The sequence below is a fragment of the Lepidochelys olivacea genome (genome assembly GCF_965140295.1).
Source record: "Lepidochelys olivacea isolate rLepOli2 genome assembly, chromosome: 11".
Lineage (NCBI taxonomy): Eukaryota > Metazoa > Chordata > Testudines > Cheloniidae > Lepidochelys > Lepidochelys olivacea.
Genome location: NC_140421.1, coordinates 64,944,497 through 64,961,511, shown reverse-complemented (window position 1 = coordinate 64,961,511; position 17,015 = coordinate 64,944,497). Strand labels below are relative to the sequence as shown.

At 45.2% G+C, this 17,015-nt stretch overlaps 1 protein-coding gene across 31 annotated transcripts in view; it reads right to left on the bottom strand.

The window, feature by feature from the left end:
* The window catches only part of MAP2 (microtubule associated protein 2), a 340,514-nt gene that overhangs the window by 214,191 nt on the left and 109,308 nt on the right, over positions 1-17,015 (bottom strand). Inside the window, exon 1 of one of the 31 annotated variants that reach the window (XM_084643748.1) lies at positions 13,864-13,882. The exons of the other annotated variants lie outside the window; for them this stretch is intronic. The gene's annotated coding sequence lies outside the window, so the exon portion shown is untranslated. Of the gene's footprint in view, positions 1-13,863; positions 13,883-17,015 lie in introns of those variants that run through there. 31 annotated transcript variants of the gene reach the window in all.

Below are 17,015 nucleotides of genomic sequence, written 5' to 3'. Positions count from 1 at the left end.
CTGGAAGTATAAAAGCCCGACCACAGAGCTCAGTTGAAACACAGCTATCGGAGAGGCCAGACGCCTGTGGCGGGGCTCCCAGCTGGGAGACCACGGCGATTGGCGGCCGACCCGAGGACTGGCCAGACCAGCCGATGCTTGATGCTAGCCCAAGCCCAGAGACGCTGCCAAGCTTGCCGCTCGCCAGTTACCCCGAGGAGCAGCCAAGCCAACCGAGTGCCAGTTACCCCAAGGAGCCCAGGGTGTGTGACCCCTTGGAGGACGCCGGCTGGACCCAGGTACCTCTAGAGGGGGAGGTAGGAAGTAGCCCGGGGGCAGCCGACCCTAGTCAGGCTGCAACGCTGCCAGAGCCAATGTCAGTGTGTTGCGGCCAGGATCCCCACTGACACAGCAGCGGGTCTTCTGCTGTTGCTAGGGCACCGGGCTGGGACGCAGTGGAGTGGGTGGGCCTGCGTCCCCCTGCCACCCATCTCGCGGGTGGCCGTCTCCCCCTCTCCCAGGCTGCTCAGAGCCAGGAGCCTGGGTTTGCTATTTAACTCTACCTTTGCTCTGCCCCTGCCTGAGGGCCCTGAGCTACTGACTGTTTGTTGCCCTGCCCTGACCCAGGGCCTGGGCCTTGCTATTGAACTCTTTGCTCAGGCAGGCTAATTCCCCGACACACCTGACAGAAGTAGCGAGGAGGTCTGGTTCCCCGCCACCCCGGAGACTGACAACCCCTGGCCGGATGCATCTACAGTCATAAATAATAAAGAGCCATCAATCTGCAAACTTTGGGGAAAACAACAAGTTTTGTAAATTTTCCTAGCAGAATAATCCCCACATTGCCTGAAAAAGAGGAAGTAGCAACTTGTTGGGAACCTAGCACACATCAGACAGAGCACACATTCAACCAAAGGAGTACTTGCAAGCTGTCCTGCTCAGAATAATTCGATCTGCCTTTGCAAAGCACTATTCTGGGCATGCTGCTTCAAATATGGAGGGGGGGGGGGGTGGTATGGCAGAGTGTAACATCCAAGATACATATATACATCAGAGGAATTTTTCAGAAACATTAAATATTGACCTAACTCAGCTCCCATCGAAGTCAATGGGAAGTTCACAAATCAGGAGTGTTCAGTGTTTCTGAAAACCCCGCCTCAAATAATTTAACAGGACCAAGATCTTTCAAGAGAAATTTCCTGAACTCTCTGTAATTTTTAAAAGAATTGAGAAAAAATGCAACCAGCATGCACAATATTACACAACAACACAATGCAAAGGCAACTTCACACAAAAGGGCAACAAATAGCACCGAAAAAGACAATATATAAACGTTTATTCCTAGCATATTCATTTACAGTCCTATTAAGATTACAGTCCCAACTCTACCATCTTTACTCGTGCTGAGTTGCACCATACTCTGTGGTTATTCCCACTGAAATCAATGGGACTATTTGTGTCACATGCTGGTACTTGGCAAAGGGAAGCGGTAGAATACAGGCTTTAGGAACCCACTGTTGGTTACACTGTACAATTATAAATATATTACTATCACACAAGCAAGTGAACATTTCAGAAGGCAGAGTTAAGTTCCGCATTTCCATTCTTTTAAGTATTTGGGATCTTTAGTTAATGTAAATTTAATGCTAAACTCTCAAGCTTTCAGGTGTTAAGTTAGATAAATATTTACAAACTCGACTCAAGCTTAACTAAATCTTCATCTGGGGACCTATCTTAAGAAAGGTAGCTCAATGATACATTGATGTACATTATTGGCTTGGAAGCTTCTTGACAGCGAGGTTAGCGCTTGGAAGCTCTGCACTGGCGAGATTATTACCTTCCAGCCAAACAAAACCCGAAATAAACTTTGAATGGAGCCCCACATTAGCTGCTCCCCACACAAGCCATGCACTCTTTGTTCTGTCAAAGTCATGTCTGCTATCTCTGGACTGGGAACAATGTGGTGGGTAGGATGAGAGGTGAGTGAAAGGCAGTTAGAGAGATGTAAAGCATCCAGAGGTGTAGTCAGTATGGACCAGATTTTCAAAAAGATCTCAGCATCCATAACTGGGGCCAGATTTTCAGAACAGTTCAGTTCCCATTTAGGCACCAAAATATGTGGCTTCTTTTCAAAAGAACTCAGTACACTGAGCATAGAGCTCTTTCCAACTTCTGGACATAAATGTCACAGTGGAAGCTGTTGGACTCTGGGCAATTTTGAAAATCTGGCCCCACTTGTGGGTGCTAAACACTTGAAAAACTGGCCCTGAGCTAGTCTGAAAATCTGCCCTATGATTGGATGGTGTGGGGATGTAGCGAGGCAGAGAGGCCTTCCTCCAAGAGCCTTCCTGCCCGCCTTCTGGTGAGTGGCCTGGCCCTCATGCTGGAAGCAGAGGAGCAGAACAGGAAGTATAAGAGGCGGGGCCTCCAGTTCAGTTGAGCCAGAGCCAGGAAAGGAGCCGGACACCCCTGCCTTGCTGCTAGCCCCTGCACCAGAGACCAACCTGTGCCAACCCCTGCCCTTGGAGGGGGACCCCGAGGGAGAGGAGCTGCTGGGACTGCCATCAGCCAAGAACCCCAAGGAACTGCTGGGACTGCTGGTCACCAAGTACTCCAAGGAGACTGAGAATCCACAAGCAACAGAGCCCTACGAACAGGTAGGGGTAGGATGTAGCTCAGGGAAGCCAGACATTAGTTCGGTTGTGTTGCTGAATAGAGTCACCGTGTTTTGGGAGGATCCCTGCTGACCCAGTGGTGGGACCATTTGCCACTGGCAGTGCCCTGGCCTGGGACCCAGTGGAGTAGGTTGGGCCCTGAGTCCCTCTACCCCTGCTGCCAACCCCACCCCTGGGGTGGCAACCTACCCACCTTGAGCCAGACAGCCTGGCTGCATTTGCTGTCTGCCCCAGCCAGGGAGCTGGGCCACAGACTGTTACTGCTCGGCCCCACCCAGAGGGCTTGAGCCAGACTGTGTCTGCCCCAACCTGAGAGCTGGGCTGAAGACTGCTAATTGCCCTTCCCCACCCCAAGGGGCTACGGCCCTCGACTCTTTACTGGCACAGACTGTGCTAATCCCCCATCAATTGGCTATCAGCCACTAGGTGGCGTAGTGAGGCAGATGGCCTCCCTCTAAGGCTGACTGGGAGGAACCACTCGAAGCCACTACAAGGGAGAGGGGAAAGTTGCTGTGGTTAATAAAGCAAGAGATGCTGGTTAGAGATGGGGAGGCTTCTTCATTTATGTTTTATTGTGGAACATCAGCTCCCTCAACTCAAGGCTGCTGGAACACTGTCTCTCTCACACATATGAATGTTATGTAGTATTTCTATTATGGTAATGTCCACCAACCCCAGTTAGGAACGGGACCCCACTGTGCTAGGTGCTGCACAAACATATATGGAGAAATGGCCCCTGCCCTGGATATACTTGGCCAGATTCTCTGCTGTATTCCTTTCCCTGAGCACAGCAGAGAGGGAAATGGAGGCTGTCAGGGAGCCAGTTACAACTCCATCATCCTTTCCCCAGCCCTAGCCTCAGCTCACATTAGAGCAACATGAAGGTTGCTCTAGCTTGCACTGTACATTTCTCTATGGGACCACCTTTCCACTGAAGGGCAGCTGAAGTGCATCACTACATCTGCTCTGCAAGCTTTGAGAACAATGGTAAAAGAACTTGCTATGCTTTCTGGGGACTTGCCCATACCATGTGTATACCCAGCAGGGAAATTAGGGTTGGGTTTTGCTCTCTTTCTGTTGCAGGAGCAGTGCAACATCCATGCAGTTGACCAGAGAACCTGTCCCATTATATGTATTCCAAAAGCAAAAACAAATGGTTTCAAAAAATCAATGAACATTGTGGAATTATAACAATTTAGTTTCCTAGCATATTATTTACAAACCCCAAGCACTTAAAAGCAAGGAAATTAATAGTAAAGGACATTGTAAATCTTACAGCAACCCATAAAATTATTCATATCGAGCATCAAGTATATGCATTTCAACACAGTACAGTGACTTTAACTCTGACCCAAAATGATCACTGTTGTCTCACCAGTGATCTCAAAATTTAAACACAAGACAAACCCCTTTAAAGAATATAAAATATATGTTCAAATTAGTGGCATATATAGTATGATTACTATTCTTTACTATGCCTGAATAATCTCAACACAGCAACCTGAGCTCTGAACCAAATTGGATGTGGCATATAGTATATGAAGCCCGGAAATCAAGACATCAATAAAGTGGAGCATCAGACCCTTAATATACAGCTCAATCTTGCAGCCCTTAGTCGCATGAGTATAGGTTGAAAGCTTGGATCCATATTTTTGTATTATTCTTGCTTTCTAGGCAGTGTAAGTTAAAATTACAGAATTTGGCCAACTTGAAACATGTTTTAAAAACATTTTATTGCTTACAGCCAAGCATAACATATAAATCCTGTCTGAATGAGCTCTTATAGGACAATAGATTAGTGAGAAGGAATTGCGTTTTCATTATAGGATTTATTCTCTTTTCTTTGCATGTGTTTTGTTTTTAAAGCACAACCTCTAAATACATTTTCACATGGACAAGGAACATTATTTCCTCCTCAGTTTAGCTTATTTCTTATTCTCTACTGTGTGGAGACTTATTAAAGGGATGAGAAATGTGGAGAATAAAAGAAATAATTATTCTGTCCCTCCATCTGATTTTTCAGAGACAAACTTTAAAAAGTCATGGATTAAAAGACTTAGCATTTCAACAGCATCACTGTAAATAGTTCTCTAAGGTTCTGAAGAATCAGGCAGAGACTTGTTTATATTAATATCAAAAGGGACAGCTTTAGATGCCTCTGCTAACACTGAATAGTACCTTATTCCTCAAGTAGTCTCACTGAAGTCTGAAGCACTGGTTCTCCATTACCCTACACCTTGGACCTGAATCAGCTTTATACTAAGGCCTCTTTACACCACTCCAGCTCTGGTTAAAAGGCCTTTAAGTGAGTGTAAATTACACTGCCAGAATGGTGTAAAGAGGCTTTAATATAAGGAAAACCAGGCTCATTGTGGAATCATTTGCACAAGTGTAAAGAGAATACAAAGTGGGTATAATATACTACCAGATCAGAGTGGTAAAATGGTCTATGTCTGTGATTTTCAAATGGACGTAAGAGAGGTAGGCACCTATTTACTTTTAATCAGAGATGAGTGCCAAATTCCCTACGGTCCTGGCTCAAATCCCACCCCAAATGACTAAACAAAGTGCAAGGCAAGAGAGAAATAGACCCAAAGAGACCACTCATTATTATCATTGTTTATGTTTATATTGCGACAGCCCCTAAAGGCCACAGCTAGGTCACGACCCCATTGTGCTAGGTGCTGTACAGACATATAATAATTGATAAGCTCTTCTGAGGCAGGAGTTACAATCTAAATGCAGCCAGGTGGTCTATAATGTGAGGTGAAGATAAAAGAATCTGGTGCCAAACAAAATAATAGAGAGGAAAGGTGGTCCAGTTGTTAGGATACTGTAACTTGGGAGACCTGAGCTCTAGTCCTGCTCCACCACAGACTCTGCGTGACCCTGGACAAGTCCGTCTCTCTGTGCTTCAGCGCCTCGTCTATAAAATGGGGATAACGGTGCTTCCCTACCCCCCAGAGGTGCTATGAAGATAAATACGTAAGAGACTATGAAAAGCTTAGACATGATGGTGACTTATATGGCTGTATAAGTACCATAGATAGATGATAACGGTACCTGATCTACACACATGGTGGTTTGAAGGACTACACCACAGTGGGACAGGCTCTTTGCTCATTAAAAACACTGAAAGCAGGCTCAGGCCAAGAGAACGGTTTTCACATACACAAAGCAGCATCCAAACACTGCACGCTGAACACCTGTTGGATGTGGCTTGCTCAGTCCACTGGGAGAGAATTCACATTTGGGAAAACTGTGTGAGCCTTTGCTAAGGTCTGATGTTTTCTGCAAGATGTCATCTGTTCAGAGCACCAAGGGACTGGGAATTCTAGAAATATCTCATGCCAAGTGTTTCTGAAACTGTATCCACTGTATATATCTTGGCACTGGAAATCCAGTCATCTGTGGTTAACCATTGTGGCACTGTGAAACACACTCTTTGCTCTTCCTCTGTTCTTCAAAGCCTCTCTCCCCTCCAGCAGATACTGATTCCCCCTCAACTGCTGATTCTTCTTCTCCATCTTACAAAATCTACCTCCTCCCAGGCTCTCTGATTAACCCTACTCCGACCACGGTCCCTATAGCAAATTCTCTCTCTCCCATGGCTACCTGCATCTACCTCCCTTCCCTGGCTTCATTTCTCTGACTCCAATGTTCCAGCCCCAATAGAAGGGAGGCAGGTCACATGGGGAGCATCTGCCCCAGATTGGTAAGAAATACCATCAGTGAGAAAGGATCAAGCAGGAAGCACGTCTTGGAGATCAAAGTTCCTTGCAGAACATGTTCCAGGCAAGAGTGAGTGTCTCCACAAGCCCCACCTATCAGATGTCAAAGCACTTTACTAATCCCAAAGGTAGCACCTCTTACCGAGCCCCCTTCCAAAATATTCTGCTTTCTAAGAGTCAAAGGATGGTTTTCACCACCACCAAATGCACTTTAAAAAACTGGCAGATTTTCAAGTATAAAATCCAATCTGCTTCTTCTTTCAATGTTTAAAACATAATGAACTTTCAGATCAAATTTGCTTATCTTCTTCCCCCATTTTTCAACTTCCTGACGGATGTTAAGGGCAGAGAAGACACTGTCTCAGTAGCTACTATGTTGGGATACAGGATCAAGTCCCCTCTCTGACCCTTCTATGGCTCCAGTTCAGGGTTGCCAACCCTCCAGGATTGTCCGGGAGTCTCCAGGAATTAAATTTTAACCTTTAATTAAAAGATCATGTCGTGTGATGAAACCCTCCAGGAATACGTCCAACCTAACTGGCAACCCTACTCCGGCTTTTTTGGGGGGGTGGGGTTGGAGATGCAGAAAGACCCTATTTTACATTTTTATTTTCTGTAACATTTTGACATTAACCTTTAATATTAAAAAAATTAGCTCACTGGATTTTCTCTCTTTCCCATGTCTGTTTGCTGTAGTATTTATATTTCTTCCCCTCTATCCCCTTCACCTTCCGTTTATCCTTTCTATCCCTCTCCCACTTTCAGCCTTCCCTTCTCCCCATTCCCTCCTGTATTGCCCCAGCAATAGCTCTGTGTCCTGCACACTCACTCACCCCGCCCCTCTCTGCACCCCACCCACCCCTTACTGAGCCAACTCCACCTCCTCCGGAGAGGTATGCACCCTCCCAGACCCTGCTGCCACACCCACATGCTGCATTCCCCCTGAGCTGCTGTATCCTCACCATGCTGCGTACAGACCCATCCCCATCTTATTATAGGCTCCATATTGTACTTCTTGCGGCATAGCTCGCCCCTCTTGCGGTCATCCCACCCCTTCCCTGCACCCCAGAATCCCGCTCAGAGCTCTGTTACAGGACCCCACAGCTGCATTTCCTCTGACCCTTGTTGCAGGGCCCCTCATGAGTCCTCCCTCCCACCCCTGTTACACCTTCCTCTCCTCACCATGGCTAGGCCACGGTCAAGTCTCTGAGAAAGGAGCAAATGGTTCAGAGGACCAGGCCCAATGCCGCTGCTGCCGAAGGCTTGGGAAGAGGAGCAAACTCTGCCCCGCAGGCAGCCAGCAGGGAAAGGGGAGGAGGGGACAGTGGCGGGGCTACCCAGTGGCTGGGGCAGGCTCTCCAAGTGCCACGGCTACAGCAGGCAGGTTCTGCGCTGCAATGAGCGGCTCCAGGCTGCAGACAACAGGCACGGTTGTTATAACAATCGAGAGAGGCTGGAACCCTGGCCCCCCCGCTCCAAAACCACAGGCCTGTGTCGCTTGAGGTAACAGCTGTCTGCCGTGGAGATTGACCACATACCCTCTGCGCAGGATCAACCATGAGAGGACACTGTCAGACACTCGCTTACACCAGCAAAGCCAGTGTACAGCACCTGTTCCCACTAGGCACCTAGGCCGTCAAAGGCTCCAGGGAGAGCTTTCACACCACTGCTCAAAAAAGCAGAAGCACAAAGTGGGTGGGGTGGGGTAGGGTGAGGGGGAGAGTAAGGGCTGGGTGCTTTGCTATCCAGCAAGCAACCTGTCTGAAAATTTCCAGGTAAATGGGACACATGCTGGTGTGTGCTGGGAGGAGGGCATTGGACGACTGCAGGGGCTTGGGCGGGGGGCAAGGGGGACTTTGGAGTTTCTGGTTCAGAGAAAAACTTACAGAACCTGAAACTCCCAGGAAAGCTCCCAGGTTGGACCCTCCAACAGACCCTGCTGGTTTAGGTTTACACAACCTACATCACCTGAAACCTGAAAGTTTCACCTTGGCCTAATTAGGACCCCTGGGTTTCATCCCTGGTTCTGTCTCTGACTCGCTCTGTGGCATTGGCCATAGCTCTTAACCTCTCTGTTTGTATCAGAAAGGCTGGCAAAGTGGAGGGAGTTCAAAGAAAATCAACTAAAATGAATAGGGGCCATAAGGGATGATCTGATAAGGAAAAATTAGAGAGATAAATATGTACTCGGTGCCTGGGCTGAGTAACAGCATTGGGAGGAGATGTTACAAGGGAGGGTAAATACAAAAGCAACGGGCTGGAGTTGAGGAAGGGATTTTGGAGGTTGAATACCAGGAAAATCCTGCTGAGTATGTGAGGTTATGCAATAGCCTCCCTAGGGAGGTAGTGGACGCCTCCCTGCTTGGGTCTTTTCAAAGAACATGGGATAAAGCCCTGAAAGGTGTCATGTAGGGAAAATTCAGGGCTGGCCGGGGAATCCAGTAGCTGAACTAATAGGTTTCCTCTCTCTCTAGTTTCTGTGGTTCCATGACTCAGTTTACCCCAAATGGCTATAATACCCCCTTAACCATCCCACAAGGGTGTTGTGAGGCAGCTAATGCTTTCTAGAGCAATTTTAGATCCTCAGATGAAAGGTGCTACACACGTGCCAAGTCCGGTTATTGTAACTGCCTTCAAAAATAGCCATCAAAGAACACAAAGAAGATAGTACTAACCACCCTTTGGAATGGCTGTGGAAAGATTTAAACATACCTTTTCAGATGAGAACTATGCACTTGCAATAAAACTATGATATCTTTTCTCCTCTTGCCACCCCACCACACACACACACCCCTTTTAAATGCTGCTCAGTCAGGGTTGACTCCATCATTTACCCGAGGGGGACAGAACATAGCATTTTTTCATGCAAGTGATTTTACAGCTTAGGAACCTGCAAGATGGCTAGTTATGACCAGCTAGTCCATTCCACCCTGGAAGGAAAGGTTATTTGTAGAAGGCAGTCTCCTGACAGTCTGTCCCCAATTTCCATGCGCTGAGCAGATGCTGGCCACCTGATTGAGCACACAAAGAGCTCAATAAGCTGAAAAGCTTAAGGCCTTTTCTCAGTCTAATTTTATTTTTATTCACCACATCTCCATATGCTGCTATTTAATTTAATGGCTCAAGGTTTTGTTTCAAAGAAAACCATTTCTGCATTAATTTTACATTTCTGAGAAGTGCTGACTCTCCCTGTGCATCGAGAGGGATAATAAAACAAGGGCTGTGACAGGTGAAGATTTTCCATGCTGCCCAGTCAATTATTATTTATGTTACCTGGGCCTAGAGACCACAGGTGAGTTTAGGGTGCCATTGTGCTAGGCACTGTACAAACACACAATAAGAGACAATCAGAGCTTACAGTCTAAATAGACAAGACAGGCATAGGGTGGGACAGGAAACAAGCTCAGAGAGGTGAAGTGACTTTCCCAAGGTCACACAGCAGGTCAGTGGCAGAGCTAAGAATAAAATCTTGACTCACAGTCCAGCACCCCATTTAACAAGATCACAATGTGTCCCCAAACCGTCTCCTCGTCAATGTGCCTCAACCGTGACCTGAGGTGCCACTTTTAGGGGCTGAGAAAGTCATCCAGTTTCCATGCTCATTCAGTTCTTGACCTTTCTGCTGAAACGTCCAAGGGTTTTATTATTATTTGTACTGCAGTAGCACCTAGGAACCCTACTCATAGACCAGGTCTCCATTGTGCTAGGCACTGCCAAACACAGAACAAAAAGACAGTCCCTGGCCCAAAGAGCTTAGAATGTAATCCGATGAAGTGAGCTGTAGCTCATGAAAGCTTATGCTCAAATAAATTTGTTAGTCTCTAAGGTGCCACAAGTCCTCCTGTTCTTTTTGCGAATACAGACTAACACGGCTGCTACTCTGAAACCTATAATGTAAGTGTAAGACAAGAGACAACAGGGGGATACAGACAGATGGGAGAGCACAAGGAAACAATACTGACCAGCATGATAAGCAATGGTCTGAGCACTCTGACTGGGAGGCACTGTTGAGTTTATTTTAGGTATCCCAGCAGAAGGAATTTTAAGGAGGGATCTGAAAGAGAGTGAGGCAGCTTTGCAAATGTTATGGGGAGTTCTCCCTGTGCATGGGGGCAGCACAGGAGAAAGCACAGTGGTGTTTGTTTGAAATTTTGTGTAGGGACAGCTGTGCACTGAGAACCGGGCCAATGCCGAAACAATTTCCGAGAGACAAGTGAGGAGTGAGTAGATGCAAACAACCCTCAGCCAGTACACAATGCAACTGGATTTGACAAATTTGCCATTAACAATCCCCTAAGTCAGCCAGTCCCTCTCCAGTCTATCAGATTACAGAGAAGTACAGGACGCTTTTCTTAAAAGCCAAAAATGGCCCTTTTAACAGCATATTCACCTACTCTCTCTCTCTCTCACACACACACTTAAAGCAACAAAGAAATGAATATATCAAAGAGCCTAATCCTACAGTCTTTACTCAGCAACACTTCTATGGACATCAGTGGAAGTTTTGCCTGAGTAAGGACCAATGGCTGCCAAAGAGATGTCTACCCTGCACTCTTCTTTCAGCGGCATGTAGCCCACGTACATGGGTAGCCTCCTTAGCCCCAGTACAAATAGCTGTGTAGACGGTAAAGCCCAGCATAGGCGAGCAAAGGCCTGCCTGAACCCTGTGGGTATGTACCTGTGTATACATCCACACAGCTCTCTACTCGCCCAAGCAGTGCCTCCCCTGGTTACGCCGCTACTTTCAGCAGCGTAGCGTCCTGCTGCCTCAGCTGCAGAGAAAGGGAATGCTCTGGTAATTTTTTTACTGGTAATGAAACAAAGCTCCAGCTTCCGGCTCCCCCTTGCACAAAGGATGATTCAACCATCTCCTTCCCCCTCCCCTCTTGTGCACCTGCTCAGAGCAGCCGGCATTCTGGTGCTTTCACCCCAAGAGCACAAGGTCTTCGCACTACCCCTGTCACTCATCCCCTGACTGCTTGTCCTCCACAAGCAGAACGCATCTGCCCTCTGCCCCTACTCACACACTCAGCCAGACGGTGGCTGGTAATGCCTCAGTGTCACGCTGTGGAATCAAGTGCTAGAGAACGTACATCTGTGAAACACCCATCTGTTCGCATTATGATGCTTTAACCATACTGAATTAAATGAACTAAAGAGGCAGGAGACTCTGGATCAGGCCGTGTGTCTTTCCCCCTTCCTACCTTACTCTCACCCTAAAATGCAAAATGCCAGGCAAATTACTGAATGGATCATACTATAACTGAAACCTGTAAGAGATCTATTTTTAAACACAGATTAAGAGAAAGTGGTGATTCCATGGCACAGCATTAAGTCTGCCATAAAAGCTTGGACCGTCACTACTTCTGGCAAGTTGGCTTTCAGCCTTGGCACGTAAATGTAAACTCTAAATACCACTCATGTGCTCAGTGAAATAAATCTCATTTTCCTTTGGAGTTACTCAGTTGAAAAAAGAAAAGGAGTACTTGTGGCACCTTAGAGACTAACCAATTTATTTGAGAATAAGCTTTCGTGAACTACAGCTCACTTCATCGGATGTGAGCTGTAGCTCACGAAAGCTATTACCAGCAGGAGAGTGGGGTGGGGGGAGAGAAAACCTTTTGAAGTTATAAACACCCATTTTTTCATGATCTGTGTGTATAAAAACATCCTCACTGCTTTATGACACTTTTATGCATCTGATGAAGTGAGCTGTAGCTCACGAAAGCTTATGCTCAAATAAATGGGTTAGTCTCTAAGGTGCCACAAGTACTCCTTTTCTTTTTGCGAATACAGACTAACACGGCTGCTACTCTGAAACCACTCAGTTGAAAGTTTGCAAAGAATATGTCACGTCTAAGTTATCACTCTGCAATTTTCCACCCCACTGCTATCGTTCTGGAGTAGCCATGTGACTGCTAAGTAAGGTGTCTAGGCTTCATTTTCATTGTCATAAAGCTTTCTATTAATCAGATGTGGAGTGTCATTAATTTGAATCTTCATGATGAAGGAAACAGACAAAGGAAACTTCAGTGACAGGCTCATAAATCATGTACTGCCCCGAGAAATATAAAGAGGAGAATCCACACACATTTTTGTTCTTTTGTATAAACAGTGAGTGCCCGATTTTATTTCCGAACAGCTTCTTTATCCTGTCAAACCCTACAATACAACAGTGGAGTCCTGTTATAAGAAATGATTTGGGCAATCTGGTTTGATTGTATCATAATGATCATTAACACCTGATCCAATAGAACTTTTCAAACCAGATACACACACAAGCAAAACCTTCATCTTGCAAGAACACAGCAAGTTTTGCTAGGCATTGTAAAACCAAGGCAGGTCAGGGAGGTTTTTAGCAGCTCTCAGTGGTACATCCATTAGCTCTAACATTCTTTATTTGTAGCTGAGTGGTTCTCAAGATTTTTTCCCCACTACCTTTGAAAAATCAAAGAAACCATTTCTAATCTGATCTTTACAACCAGATGCCCTATTGATCAGTACAGGGTTATGGCCCACTAAAAAGCTCCCATTCACTTCACTGGGTTTGAATCAGGCCCTATAATTTTGGAGCATGCACACCAAATGCCACTGAAGAGTAATTTTCTTTAATCTATATAGGCCAATTTTCACTAAAATCAAACTCCACTGTGTCTTTCTAGTCTGAATTTAATAATTACAGGAATAGCAAACATGCACACAGATGCAGGTGAATGTGGGGGGGGGGGTTTCAAACTAGCTCATAATATTGTGTCCACAATTGCTTTTTTGACTTTACCATGAAGATGCAGATACTGCTTAGGCAAAAATGAGACATTTGAAACAACTCAGCATTCCTAACCATGGTTGCAAAGATTAATAACCCTAGAGTTCCCAGAGGTCCTGGAATGGAAGCTGTGCTCACTGAGGCAGCTTTAAAAGTGTTTAACAAGGCAGAAACTGTGACTGATGTGCCACAAAACAATATCAATTACCATAAAACTATTACTTCATTTTAATATACAACATATCTAAGTCTGTCTCCTTAGAGTAACGGTTTCATAGGCAGAACTGAGGATTGTAACAATTATGCCATAGCTCTGCAAGCAGTTAAGGATCTCACACTTTAAGTTTGTACAGATCCAAATAATCTCTACCTGTCCTTTCATGGTTATTCGCTACGGGCTCAGTAACCTTTGAAAAGCTTTCATGGCATTTCCCGGAACTCCTAAGTTCTGCAGGGTCCTGTCTTGTCTTCTGCATCTACATCATATCAAGCTTCCATTCTTCATATGTTACCCCATGCTCCTCCACCACTATGTGCTGAAGACTTATTTTTATTTTCTTTGCGATAAAAGCAGGATCAATGGATCTGAATGTTTTTTAATGGGGCTAGATTCTGATGTGGACTATGCACCCACACCAAGGAAGTAAGAATCTCCTATACAGGCTACCTGGACCTTGGACCAAGGCATGACGGAGAAGGAAAGACTACTCACCTCCTACTCGTCCCTCTGATCCACTGGGCAGGGAATGGACTGATGTAGGTTCCCCTGATTGCTAGCCAGAGCAGCAGAGCTTGGTCAGGGCATGGGGAGAGAATAGTTGTTAGCTCCCAATGTAGGCCAGTAGTAAATTAACACCTCCTGGAAACAGGGGAGGAATCGTGTCTCAGATGGGTCTCAGGCACAGCACCTCCAAGGGGTTACATCTAGGTTAGTGCAGTTTACACACCTTACTCGGGGCTGTGCCTAAAGTCACAGTAGAGCCCTTTGTTAGGTCTAGCGAAGCCTTCTAGAGGCCATGTGTTCCTTTGGCTCACCAAGTTCCTTTGGCTCACTTCTGACATCATGTCAGCAGTATCAAAATAAAGACAGAAGTTATACAGACCTGGCTATTATGCCGCTAACTGAAGTCACGAGTGGCTTAGTGTACATTTGGGCCCTGTTCTATTATTATTAGCATTTTGTGAGAGTATTCAGGAAATACCGCACTGGTGATGCATGCTTCCCCCAGCCAGACTTGGCTTGGAAAGCTGAATGATTTACAGTGAAAAAAGGGGGAATTTCGGCATCCCACAGGCACCCAGTTTAGTTAAACAGCATTTCGGGAGGAGTTTATCTGATGGGAAGAAACAGGTCTAGAAATAATTTATTTTCCCTATGGACATTGTCTCTGCGGCTTTTTACTTGTTTTAAATAAATATACTGCTCAAGTGAAGGAAAAGTTGTTTTTATTTAACAGGAAAAACCTTCTGTTCACATAAAGGCCCAGTACAGAACTAACCCCCCACCCACCCACAAATTAGAATTCAATGGTTCACTGAAAAGTGAAACTCATGAGCCCTAGCACTCTACCACAGGACACAAGTAACTCCCAGTGAAGTCTGTGTGAGTGACTCAGACCTTGAAGCGTGAGAACGCACAGGCTAATAGGACATCTCATTTTGAATAGACCCGTTTTTAACATCTGAGTTAGCAGTAAGTTGAAGCATCGATGGTTGTGAATTTTCTGAGTTTTCCACCTGAGCATGATTTAACAACACATAAGAAATAAACCGTGTGTGTGTGTGTGTGTGTGTGTGTTGAAGCTTCTGAGGTAGCAAAATAAACCTCTTCTAACGGGATCACAACCACATTAAAATACATCAGAGTACTGAATCTGACTGCTGGGACAAGTTAGATGTCCTCAGTCATTTAGTTCAGCCTTCTCCCCAATCTCCATGAGTGACAGAGTTCACTTACTATAAAGAATCCAAGTGCTGTGTTGGCAGACACAACTACTGTATAAATGGCACACACATCCTAGTGGAGCCTTGGCTAGAACCCTGCGCCTTCGATTCCAAAAATTAGGCCTTTACCACTTGATCTTAAAGGACAAATCAAGACTGAATGTTTTTCTGGAAGAGATCCTTTATCATGATGAACTTCTATGACCTGTTTTATATAGAGACAAATTAGATTATATTCTGTCTTTAAAATCTCAGCATGCTGCAGTTGGTAGCAGAAGCAGGTCCTATATCCTCTGTTGCCAGGCAGTACAGAATACCATTTACTCCCTCATATACACAAAGCTAGTAAATTACATTCTCTCCATCCATTGGACAAAGCTTATCTTGAACTTTTGAGGTTCACTGTACTTCAAATACATCAGTTAGGTGCCAATCTAATGAATAAATATCTGGACACACCGGACACAATTACCACCCACCCACTCACTCACTCATTTTTGGAAAGCCGGGACTGGCACTAGGGTTACCAATTTTAGTTGGACATATTCCTGGAGACTTAATCACATGACATAATCTTTAATTAAAAATTAATTTCTAATTCCTGGAGGCTCCAGGCCAATCCTGGAGGGTTGATAACCCTAATGGGTTCTTCTGCTCCCGAAACACAGGGCTCTACCACTTCAGGTAAAGGGGAACTTCGATAGCTGCTTGCATTAGGTTATCCTCCTCTCCGTGGGCCACTCAGCAGGGGGCAATATCACTCCTACAGCCAGTACAATACTCTACCCAGGAGGTTTAAGCAGTAAATGCAATATCTTCAACACCTGTAGCGATAATGCTGTTTTTTGCCTCTTTCTCCATTACCTGTAAATGGTTGGTTGCTGTTTGGTTACATATCACTATCTGCATGATTGCTTCATTATGTATTGCACAACACACTCACTCTCTCCAGTGGGGATTGAGCTCTATGCGTCTTAGGGTTTTATAGTGCTGCCCATCGGTATAGTATCCGAGTGTCCTCTATGCAAAATCCATATCAACAGTGAAGTCCTTATTATGTATAAACACTGCATTCAATACACGTAGAATTTGATGTGTATGTACATAAGAACGGCCATACTGGCTCAGATCAAAGGTTCATCTAGCCCAGTATCCGGTCTTCCTAAAATGGCCAATGCCAGGTGCCCCAGAGGGAAAGAACAGAACAGGTAATCATTAAATGATCCATCCCGTCGCCCATTCCCAGCTTCTGGCAAACAGAGGCTAGGGACACCATCCCTGCCCATCCTGGCTAATTGCCATCGGTGGACCTATCCCTCCATGAACTTATCTAGTTCTTTTTTGAACGCTGTTATAGTACTGGCCTTCACAACATCCACTGGCAAGGAGTTCAATGAGTTGACTGTGCGTTCTGTGAAAAAATACTTCCTTTTGTTTTAGATCTTCTGCCTATTAATTTCATTTGGTGACCCCCAGTTCTTGTGTTATGAGGAGTAAATAACACTTCCTTATTTACTTTCTCCTCACCAGTCATGATTTTATAGACCTCTGTCATATCCCCCCTTAGTCATCTCTTTTCCAAGCTGAAAAGTCCCCGACTTATTAATCGCTCCTCATACGGAAGCCATTCAATACCCCTAAACATTTTTGTTGCCATTTTCTGAACCTTTTCATATATAAGAAATATTATGTATATAAGCTTTTGATATGAAGTTTTACTAAACTAAATAATTGTGTGCAAGAGTTGTTTAAGAATGCTGAATTGTTTGAGAGCTAGAAGTATGTGGTTTATTGGTTACATACCTGAATCAGCTCCAGTGTAATGTTTTATGAACCACTCAAAGTTTATTGTCAGGCTTTCTTATGCCCTCGTAAATCCTCGAATGAAACACAACCCCGTTAATCAGCCACTCATGGTTT